The following is a 12,001-nucleotide window of genomic DNA, read 5'->3' as shown; positions in this document are numbered from 1 at the left end:
GAAAAAAACTATCCTAACATTTATATGGAATAACAAAAGATAACAAATAGACAAAGCAATTCTGAGCAAAAAAAATAAAGCTGGAGGCATAACACTACCTGGATTTAAACTATACAACAAAGCAATGATAACTAAAACAGCATGGTACTGGCATAAAAACAGCCACATGGATCAATGGGATAGAATAGAGAATCCAGAAATCAACCCATATACCTACAGCCATCTGATCTTTGACAAAGGCACCAAGTCTACACACTCGGGAAGAGATTGCCTCTTCAGCAAATGGTGCTGGGAAAACTGGATATCTATATGCAGGAGAATGAAACTAGACCTGTACCTCTCACCATATACCGAAATCAACTCAAAATGGATTAAAAAATTAAATAAGCACCCAGAAACAATAAAATTCCTTAAAGAAAACATAGGGGAAATTAAATAAGCACCCAGAAACAATAAAATTCCTTAAAGAAAACATAGGGGAAACACTCCAGGAAGTAGGATTGGGTACAGACTTCACAAATATGACACCAAAAGCAAAGGCAACCAAAGGGAAAATAAACAAATGGGATTATATCTAACTAAAAAGCTTTTTTTTTTTCCTTTTTGTCTTTTTTGTGTCCGGCAACGGATTGCAACCCTCAGTGTCGCGCCCGTACCGGACCGGGACCGGCAACGGGATCGCAACCCTCGGTGCTGCGCCCACACCTTGCTCAGCCAGTGAGCGGGAACCGGTCTGTATGTGGGATCCGAACCCTCGGCGGGAGCGCCACCACGCTCCCAAGCAGCTCACTGTAGCAGTGCGCCACCAGGCCGGCCCAAATGGGATTATATCTAACTAAAAAGCTTCTGCACAGCAAAAGAAACAATTATCAGAGTTAAAAGACAACCAACCGAGTGGGAGAAAATATTTGGAAAATATACATCTGAGAAAGAATTAATATCCAAAATACACAAGGAATTCAAACAACTTTACAGCAAATAAACAAGTAAGTCAATTAAAAAATGGGCAAAGGAGCTGAATAGGCATTTCTCGAAGGAAGATATACAAATGGCCAACAGACAGATGAAAAAATATTCAACATCACTCAGCATTTGGGAAATGCAAATCAAAACCACTTTGAGATAACATCTCACTACAGTTAGGACGGCTAATATCCAAAAGACTGAGAACGATAAATGCTGCTGAGGTTGCAGAGAAAAAGGAACTCTCATAGACTGTTGGTGGGACTGCAAAATGGTACAGCCTTTATGGAAAATGGTATGGAGGTTCCTCAAACAATTACAGATAGATCTACCATATGACCCAGCTATTCCACTGCTGGGAATATACCCAGAGGAATGGAAATCATCATGCCAAAGGGACACCTGTACTCCCATGCTTATTGCAGCACTATTTACAATAGCCAAGAGGTGGAACCAGCCCAAATGTCCATCATCAGATGAGTGGATAAGGAAACTGTGGTATATTTACAATAGCCAAGAGGTGGAACCAGCCCAAATGTCCATCATCAGATGAGTGGATATGGAAAATGTGGTATATGTACACAATGGAATTCTACTCTGCTGTAAAAAAGAATGAAATACTATCATTCGCAGTAAAATGGATGGCCTTAGAAAAAAAAATTATATTAAGCGAAATAAATCAGGCACAGAAAGAGAAATACCACATATTCTCACTAATTTGTGGGAGCTAAAAATAAATAAATAAATACACAAATGGAGGGCAGGGAAGAAGACAGAACAATCACAATTCCTTGAACTTGTTAAGACATGTGAACAGATATGATGTTGATGGGTGGGAGGGGAGAATGGGAGGGGGAGGAAGTAATTGGTAAAGAGACAGGAAAATCAACTACATTGTATATTGATAAAATTTTAAAAATAAAAATAAAATAAGGTCTGGTTCAAGGCAAGGATGCTCACTCTTGCCACCTCTAGTCAACATAGCACTGTAAGTAATAGCAAGTAAAATAAGACAAGAAAAAGAAAAGACATCCAAATCAGAAAGGAAGAAGCAAAACTATCCCTATCTGCAGATGGCATGATCCTACATTTTTTAATTGAAATGTATTGAACTAATAAATGAATTCAGTAAAGTTGTAGGATACAAAATTAACATACAAAGATTAGTTGCACTTTTTTTTTACACTAATAACAACCTAGCCAAAAAAGCAATCACGAAAACAATTTCCTTTATAATAGGATCAAAAAGAATAAAATACTTAGGAATAAACCAAAGAGATGAAAGATTTGTACACTGAAAACTATGAAACAGTGATGAAAGAAATGGAAGAAAACACAAATAAATGGTAATATGTCCCATGTTCATGGATTGGAAAAATTAATATTGTTAAAAATATCCATACCACCCAAGGTAATACACAGATTCTATGCAATTCCTATCTAAATTCCAATGGCATTTTTCACAGATAGAAAAAACAAACTAAAATTCATATGAAACCACAAAAGACTCTGAGTAGCCAAAGCAATCTTGAAAAAGAAAAAGTTGGAGGCATCACAATTCCTGATTTCAAATTATATTACAAAGCTACAGTATGGTACTGGCATAAGAATAGACACACAGACCAATGGAACAGACAAAAGTCTGGAAATAAACTCACTCATTGACAATTAATTAATTTTTGACAAGGGCACCAAGAAGACGCAACGAGGAAAGGACAGTCTCTTTAATAAATGGTTTAGGAAAACTGGATATCCACACACAAAAAAATGAAATTGAACCCTTATCTTGCACCATATGCAAACATTAACACAAAATGAATTAAAGACATAAACATAAGACCTGAAACCATAAAAGTGTTAGAAGAAAACTCAAGGGGAAAGCTCCTTGACGTTGGCCTTGGCAATGATTTTTTGGATTTCATACCAAAAGCTCAGGCAACAAAAGCAAAAATAAATAAGTGGGACTACATCAAGCTAAAAAGCTTCTGCACAGCAAAGAAAACAATCAGCAAAATGAAAAGGGCAGTCTACAGATTGGGAGAAAATATTCAGGAGCCATATATCTGATAAGGGATTACTACCCAAAATAGATAAGGAACTTACAACTCAATAGCAAAAAACTTAAATAACTTGATTTAAAAATGGGCAATGTACCTGAATAGACATTTCTTCAAAGAAGACATACAAATGGCCAACAGGTTTGTGAAAATGTGCTCAACATCACTAATTGTCAGTTAAAAACAAATCAAAAACACAATGAGATATCACCTTGCACCAGCTAGGGTGGCTGTTATCAAAAAGGTAAGTGATAATAAGAACTGGCAAGGGTTTGGAGAAAAGAGAAACATTGTATACTGTTGGTGGCATTGAAAATTAGGACATCCATGATGGAAAACAGTATGGAGATTCCTCAAAAATTAGAAATAGAACTACCATATGAGCCCGCAATCCGTCTTCTGGGTATATACCTAAGGGGAATTGAATCAATACCTCACAGAGGTATCTGCCCTCCCATGTTGATTGCAGCATTATTTACAATAGCCAAGCTATGGAAACCACCTAAGTGTCTGCTAACAAATGAATGAGTTAAAAAATTATGCAATATTTATGTAAATATACAAATATTAGCCTTTAAAAAGAAAGAGACCCTGCCATTTGCAACAACATGGATGAAACTTGAGGACATTGTGCTAAGTGAAATAAGGCAGACAGAGAAGGAAAAAGACTGCATGATCTCACTTATGGACCCTAAAAAAAAAAAGTCAAATACTTAGACACAGAAAGTAAAAGAGTGGTTCCCAGGGGTGGGGGTTTTGAGAAGATGTAGGTCAAAGGGTACAAAGTTGCAGTTATGTTGGATGAATAAGTCTACAGATCTAACATACAGCAGGAAGACTACAGTTAAGAATAATGTATTGTATACTGGGAATTGGCTAAGACAATAGATTTTAGGTGCTCTTACCACACATACAAAAAGGGTAACTATGTGAGGTAATGGATATATTAATTTGTTTATTTGTAGTAATTTCACTATGTATATCAAAACATCATGTTGTATACCTTAAATACACACAATAAAAAGAAAAAAAAGACAAACAAACAAGCAAAGCAAAAATTGCCACAGCTTGCTATTGTTTTCAACAATGCCCTGAGGATGGACATTTTCGCACAGAGTTCCAAATCAGGTCAACAGTTGTACTAGTATTATATTGAATGCAGTTGTATTAGTCCATTTTGTGGTTATAACAGAATACGTGAGACTGGGTAATGTATAAAGAACAGAGGTTTATTTGCGTATGATTCTGGGACAACTGTGTCTCGCGCAGGCCTCAGGCTGCTTCTACTCATTGTGGAAAGTGGCAGGCAGCTGGCAGGGACAAGCAGATCACATTGCGAGAGGAAGCAAGAGAGGGTGAGAGGAGGTGCCAGGGTCTTTTAAACAACCAGCTCTCGTGGGAACTCTTAGAGTGAGGTCTCACTCAGGGTCCCCTCCCCCAGGGAGAGCACTAATCCATTCATGAGGGATCTACACCCATGACTCAAACAGCTTCTAGCACTGCCACATTGGGGATCAGGTTTCCACATGAGTTTTGGTGGGGACAACATATCCAAACTCTATCAGCAGTAAAGCCAACAGTTTTCACATTTCTGTTCCATGGAGTTGGTTGAGGGTGAATAAGAGTAACTTCAAGTTGAAATGTCACAGATCCCATTGTTCTTTATCAAGGTTCAGTATTTTTTCTTCACTAGATGCCTTTCAGTGTGTTACATGACTTCAGTTAATTTACAGTGTACTGAAACGGTTGTTTCTGTTTCTTGGGGGCGTGAGGGGAGATTTACTGAGGTCCCTACTCCACCATTCTGGAAATCCCTCCTTGGTAGTTTCTTATAAAGTTAAACCCACACCATACAATCCAGAAATCTCACTTCTAGGTATTTATATTAGAAAAATAAAAACGTATGCTCACACCAAAACCCCTGCAATAATGTTTATAGCAACTCAACTCATAATCACCAAAACTTAGAAGCTAGTAAAAAGACAACTCATATAATGAAAAAAAAAAATTGCAAATAACGTATCTGATAAAGGACTTGTATCTAGAATGTAGAAAGAACTCTTACGACTTGATAATAAAAATATAAATAACCCAATTTAAGAATTGTCAAAGAATATGAATAAATATTTGTGAGGAAAATGGAGTAGTTTAGTCATGCCCCCTCACCTCAGGTCAGGCTGGGTATGATTCAGCACATCCTTTGTAAACAAGTTGTAGGGGAGTAGAGTTAGTGTGCATGCATGCCGCTGTATCCTTTGGCTTGTTGCTATTTGCGTGTTCTTCCGTGTGTGAGGCAGTGGCTCTGAACTGCTAGTCGGCAGAGCTCACATCTAAAAATAAAGCCTATTATTTCTTCACACAGGGCTCCAAGGACTTTTTCCTGTTACCTAGCTCGTAGACCTGTGTGGGAAGGTTTTGTGAGCCAGTCTGGACAACAGCTTGAGGGGTCTGTGAGTCCTAGCCCTCCTTCTACATATTTATCCAAGGAAATATACACATGGCCAATAAGCACACGAAAAGATGCTCAACTCCATTAGCCATCAGGGAAATACAAATTAAAACCACGGTGAGATAACACTCATTTGGATGACTAGAATTAAAAAGTCAGGTAACAGCAATTGTTGGCAAGGATGTGGAGAAATAAGAATTCTTGTAAATTGCTGGTGGGAATGTAAAATGGTGCAGTGACTTAGGAAAACCTTCTGGCATTTCTTCAAATGATTAAACAGAGTTCTCATATGAACCGGGAATTCCACTTCTGGGTATATACCTGTTGGGAAAATATAGGAAAATGGTCAGGGCCCCTCAGATGTTCAGAATCTGGCCGAGCATTTGCTGTAAATATCCTCAGGTGTTCCTTGTTACTACTTAATGTAATTGCGTATGGGCACCCAGGTGTCCTGGGTTATGGACCTAAGTATAAGGAACTAACAGCTCTGAGCCAAGGTGTTTCTCAGAACTCTCAGAGAAGCCACTGGGATGGCTGCTCCTAGTTCTGAATAAAACCTATTAATTTTTTACCAAGGCTCCCAGGACCTTTTTCCTATTACCTAGCTCGTAGACCTGTGCGTGGAGGATTTGTGACCCAGTCTGTGCAACAGAACTGAGGGGTCTGTGAGCCCTAGCCCTAGCTTTACAATACCCAAGAGAAATGAAAGTATATGTCCACATAAAACCTTGGAAACGACTCCTCATGATTGTGAGCGCAGCCGCTCCTGCTGGCCCTGGGGCAGGGCTATAAGGAAAAGTGCCAAAGCAGCTGAGTGAAGTAAGAATTCTACTAGAGAGGAAATGGCTGCCTCTTCATCCTCATCCTCAGCTGGTGGAGTTAGTGGAAGTTCTGTCACTGGATCTGGTTTCAGTGTCTCAGACCTTGCTGTGCCACAGAAAGCCCTTTTTACCTATCGAGAGGAGCTGGAGAGATGTCAGAAGATGGCTCCAAGAGATTCATTGCTCTGCAAATCCATTTTCAGCTATCAAGTGGCATCCACGCTTAAACAGGTGAAACATGATCAACAAGTTGCTCACATGGAAAAACTAGCTGGTTTGGTAGAAGTGCTGGAGGCCAGTGAGTGGCGGTTTAAACCTTTGAGCAGCTGCTGGGGTTCACACACTTTTCAGGTTGATGTTGCCCAGATGGTCACCTCTGGTGCCCGGCAGGTGCAGAGCCAGCAAGGGACTTTCTCACAGCTTACATAGCCATCCAGAGACTCACAGCCACATCGCGGATTTGTTCATTCACATCCATACTTGGTTTCTGTGTATCTGTCCACAGGCAACAAATACTTAAATATGTGATCTTGCAGGGAAAATTTTTGTTTGTTCCTTTAAAAAAGTACTGGGAATCAGATTAAGACAATCAGTTTCAGAGAACCAGGACGTTTGGTTTGAAAAGATATTTGTAAAATTTTCATAACTCAGGTAAAACACATGCCAGAATTGGCCAATTGAATGGCAACTATCCTGTCGTTCATACAGTGCCTGGAAATTTTCACCAGTCAAGTCCAAGGTCAGTATCTGTAGTTATAAAATATAGCATTTCTGACCTAAAACAATTCTTTTTGCAGATGAATGTGATTTCAACTCAGGACCTGTCCAAATCAGTAATTTTCAAATGTTCCTTTTTTTAGACATTTAATTATATCGATTCTAACTTTTTCTAACCTCCTCTAGATATGCCAAATGCTGGCAAAAAGAATTGCTTTTTGAATATTGCAGCACTTGTAAAAATAAAGCAGTAAGCAAAATCCTTTTAATCACAGAAATCCTGAGTTCGTCTCATTGGTGGACTCAAGCAATTCTGCAGTAAATAAATCCTTTGAAATAACTCAAAAACCAAACCAAAACAAAAAAACCCTTGTAAACAAAATCTTTATAATGGAATCATTCATAATAGCCCAAGTGTGAAAACAACCTAAATGTCCATCAATGGATGGATAAGGAAGAATTTGCTTTATGCTGGCTGGTTAGCTCAGTTGGTTAGAGTGCTGTCTCGTAATACCAAGGTCAAGGGTTCAGATCCCCATACTGGCCAGCTGCCAAAAAAATAAAACTAAAATTTTTTTAAAAGGTGGGAAATCCTCACCTATGTTTAAAGAAAAAAAGAAAGAAAATTTTGCTTTTACAGGCTGAATTGTACCTCCCAATTCATATGCTGAAGTCCTAACTCCCAGTACCTCAGAGTGTGACTGTAGTTGGAGATAAAGTCTTTAAAGAGATAATTTAGATGAAGTCATGAGGGCAGGCCCAGTCCAATATGATGGGTGTCCTTATAAAAAGAGATTAGGACACAGACATTCACATACACAGGGAAGACCACATAAAGACTAAGGGGGAAGACGGCCATCTACAAGCCAAAAAGAGAGACCTCAGAAGAAATAACCCTGTTAACACATTGATCTTAGACTTCCAGAATTGTGAGAAAATAAATTTCTGTTAAGCTACCAGTCTGTAGTACTTTCTCGTGGCAGTCCTGGCAAATGAATACAGTGGCATATCTATGCAATGGAATATTATTCAGCTATAATAAGGAATGGAGTAGTGACACCTCCTACAACTTGGATGAACCTTGAAAAAGATTATGCTAAGTGAAAGAGGCTGGTCACAAAAGACGACACATTAAATGATCCCACTCATACGTAAGTCCAGAACATGGAAATCTGTAGAGACAGAAAGTAGATTAATGGTTGCTTAGGGGTGGGAAGGGTGGGGAAGGAGGGGATATATGAACATTTTAAAATAAACTTTCTATAGGTGTATGAGAGGTCTTCAAAAAATTCATGGAAATTATTGTATTACCTTTTCATTCCATTTTAATTCCATGAACTTTTTGAAGTATCCCTGTATATTTTTAATTCTCTTACACAATTACCCAGAAACAAAATTATGGGATCACAGGGTAGATGTATGTTTACTTTTGTAAGAACTGCCAGTTTTTCATAGTAGTTACTCCATTTTATACTCCCATAAGCAATACACGAAAGTTCCAGTTGCTCCACATCCTTGTTAACATTTGATGTTGCCAGTCTTTTAAATTTTAACCATTCTAGGGAGGGAGAGGGAGGTTGGGGATAATTGGGTGGGGACATGGGGTACAAATGCAATTTGTGGTAATGGGTATGCTGCCAGCATGAATCTGGCCCTCACATCATGGGCACGAGGGGTGACAATCAGCTTTGTACCTCATGAATATTCATAACCAATAAAAAAAAGAAAAAAAGAAAGAAATTTTATTTATTTATTTATTTTTTTTTTTCCTTTTTTTTTTTTTGTCTTTTTTCGTGTCCGGCAATGGATCGCAACCCTCAGTGTCGCGCCCGTACCGGACCGGGACCGGCAACGGGATCGCAACCCTAGGTGTTGCACCTGCACCTCGCTCAGCCAGTGAGTGGGAACCGGTCTGTATGTGGGATCCGAACCCTCGGCGGGAGCACCGCCACACTCCCAAGCGGCGCACTGTATCAGTGCGCCACTGGGCGGGCCCAAGAAAGAAATTTTAACCATTCTAGTGGATATGTTGTAATTGCTTATTGTGATTTAAATTTGCATTTTCCTGATGACTCATTGTAATATAGTTTTTATAAATGCTGTCTTGATCTCCGCCAACAGGCTGTAGCGCAGTTGCACCGACCTGCCCCTGCCCTCCATCCACTACCTCGCCAGACCACAATCACTGAGCACCTTTCGGCTGGAGCCAGTGCAGCTGCAGCATCCAGAGCCCGTGGGGGCTGCGGACCGGCTCCTGGGGCAGCTACAGGTAGAGCAAGTGGGGCCAGACACCCGCAGCCTGCCCACCCGCCCACCTGGCGACCCGCAAGAGACTTGTGGAGAGGAGTGGCTGTCTATTCTCTTTCTCCGTGGCGAAAGTGTGGAGCTGCTCCGGCTTGGCCTGTGGGGGAGCCCCGGGAGCTGCAGGATTTCTCTGTGACATTCATTTTGTGCCCTGAAACCAGAGTCTTCCCTTTGCTCAACACTACAGTGGAGGTCAAGATGGCGGAAGAGGAGAGCTGCCTGCCGCTTTTCCGCCACAAGTAGAAGCAGCCTGAGGCCCGTGCCAGATGCAGCTGTAGCAGAATCGGAGCAAAGGAACGCTTCAAAAGGATGTCCTTACCCTGCCGAGAACTGGGAATCTTCCCGCAACCCATGCGCGCGACCCGCCCGTGTCGCAGCTGCAGACATGGAAACATGGAGGCCTGAGCCAGTGTGTGTCACCCCAGGCTGCAGTGGTGACGGCGGCTTCTGATCCCCCGCCCCCACCTGCCCATCCCTGGAGCTGGAAGTGAATTAATCCGCCGCCGAGACAGGGAGACGTCCATCGGGAGAGATAGAAGCTCCGTGGAGCCCACACACCCTGCGGGGCTGCCACTGTGTGATCCAACAGGTAGGCATCACCGCTGCCACCCAGTTTCATCCCCAGCCCAGCCCAGTACACACAGAGTGGGGAGACGTCTGGCAGGGGAGGTGGGAACCCCACAGAGTCTACGCTGCTGCTGCTCAATCCAGCAGCCTGGCCCAATGTGTACGGAGCACAGAGTCATCCAGCAAGGGAGATAGAAGCTCCCTAAAGTCCACACACCCTGTGGGGGGGCCGCTGCCACGTGATCCCGCAGCAGGTAGGCTTCACCGCCATCACCCGGCTCCATCCCAAGCCTGCCTAACGAGCACAGAGCAGGGAGACATCCTGCAGGGGAAGGGGAAGCTCTGCAGAGCCCATACACTCTGCGGTGCCTCGGTGCATCCCAGCAGCCTGGGCCAGATCACACAGAACAGGGAGTCACTGAGGTAGCCATACCAAATTGGCAACCACAGCAACATATTAGTCAGTCATTAGTGTCAAACCTGTGGATTGTGAAACGCCCTGCCACAATGAATAAACATCAAAGAAAAGATACCAGAAATACGAAAAATCAAGAAAGTACACCACCAAAAGATAATAAATTTCAAGCTCTAGATCCTATAGAACAAGAAGCCCTTGAAATGACTGACAAGGAACTTCGAGTGATAATTCTAAGGAAACTGAATGAGATACAAGAAAACTCAGCTAGACATGTTGTTCAATCCTGCCCTGGGTTATACTTTTAAAAAGAGAAAATATATAAAACAATGGTTTTCAGACATTGGAAAACAGCCAGCACAGGGCAGTGATTCCTGAAAAAAGGAAAATGTGAGCTCTAAAATTTCTTCACTTTGGGGCAGGGCACCCTGGCTAGCAGGGCAGCCTCCTAGGACAGAACTGTCTCCCAACGTTCTCAACAAACTTCTTCCTCTTAATCATTTCTCAGGACTTCTGTCCAAACAAGAGATGGAAGAAGGCCTGGCTTGCTGAGGACACAGTTGGGCAGGTAGTTAGCTACCTGCCCAGGTGTGCCAGCTACCTGCCCAGGTGTGCCATATTCTTTGCCAAACACACCTTGCTATAAAGTAGCGGTCTTCTCAAGACCATCATTAAAATGCAACTCTGTGGAATAACAAATGCTGGTGAGGATTTGGAGAAAGGGGAATCCTCCTGTAGTGGTTTGAATTATGTCCCCCCAAAACTCACTGAAGCTTAATTGTGTCCCCCAAGTTTTATGTATTAGAAATTTAGCCCCCACTGTGACTGTTAAGAGGGTGGGAAATCCTATTATGGTAATTGAAAAGTGGAGCCTTAAATAGGTGATTGGATTGTAGGACCATGCCGTAGTGAATGGATTAAAAATGGTGGTCAAGGGCATGGTTCTGAGGGCTTTAGAAGAAGAGGAGAGTGTATCTTTCTAGTTCTCTCTCTCTGCTTTCTCTGCTTCCACCATCTTGCAATGTGAGACCCCTGGGTCACTGTCGCCACCACCAGATAGATTTTGGACTTCCCAACCTCAGAAACTGTAAGCAATAAATGTCATTTTTCTTTATAAATCACCCAGTTCTATATATTTTGTTATAAGCAACAAAAACAGACTAATACACCTCCTACACTGTTGGTGGGACTGTGAATTGGTGCATCCATTATGGAAAACAGTATGGAGGTTCCTCAAACAATATGATCCAGTAATCCCACTGCTGGGTATATACCCAAAAGGAATGGAAATCATCACGTTCAAGGGATACCTACACTCCCATGTTTACAGCAGCTCTGTTTACAGTAGCCAAAAGTTGGAACCAGCCCAAATGTCCATCAAAGGATGACTGGATAAGGAAAATGTGTTGTATATACACAATGGAATACTACTCTGTCATAAAAAGGAATGAAATTCTGCCATTTGCAGCAACATGGATGAATGTAGAGAAAATTACGTGAAGTAAAATAAGCCAGGCACAGAAAGAGATATACCACATGTCCTCACTTATATGTTGGAGCTAAAAAGGATAAACAAATAAAATTAAAAAGAAAGAAAGATATAACAATTATAATCGTATAACTTCGTATAATGTATGCTATACGAAGTTATTACGTGAAAAAGGTGATATTACAACTGATTCATCTGAAATACAAGGAATCATTCGGG

General features: G+C 41.3%; 1 pseudogene; it reads left to right on the top strand.

Annotated features, from left to right (window-relative positions):
• Positions 1-6,311: 6,311 nt before the first annotated feature.
• On the top strand, positions 6,312-6,646 carry LOC103598572 (annotated as a pseudogene).
• The last annotated feature ends 5,355 nt before the right edge of the window (positions 6,647-12,001 follow it).

This window comes from Galeopterus variegatus, unplaced genomic scaffold, assembly GCF_000696425.1.
Source record: "Galeopterus variegatus unplaced genomic scaffold, G_variegatus-3.0.2 Scaffold93, whole genome shotgun sequence".
Taxonomy (NCBI): domain Eukaryota; kingdom Metazoa; phylum Chordata; class Mammalia; order Dermoptera; family Cynocephalidae; genus Galeopterus; species Galeopterus variegatus.
Note: the sequence above shows the minus strand (reverse complement) of the source record. Positions and strands in the feature narration are given on the sequence as shown.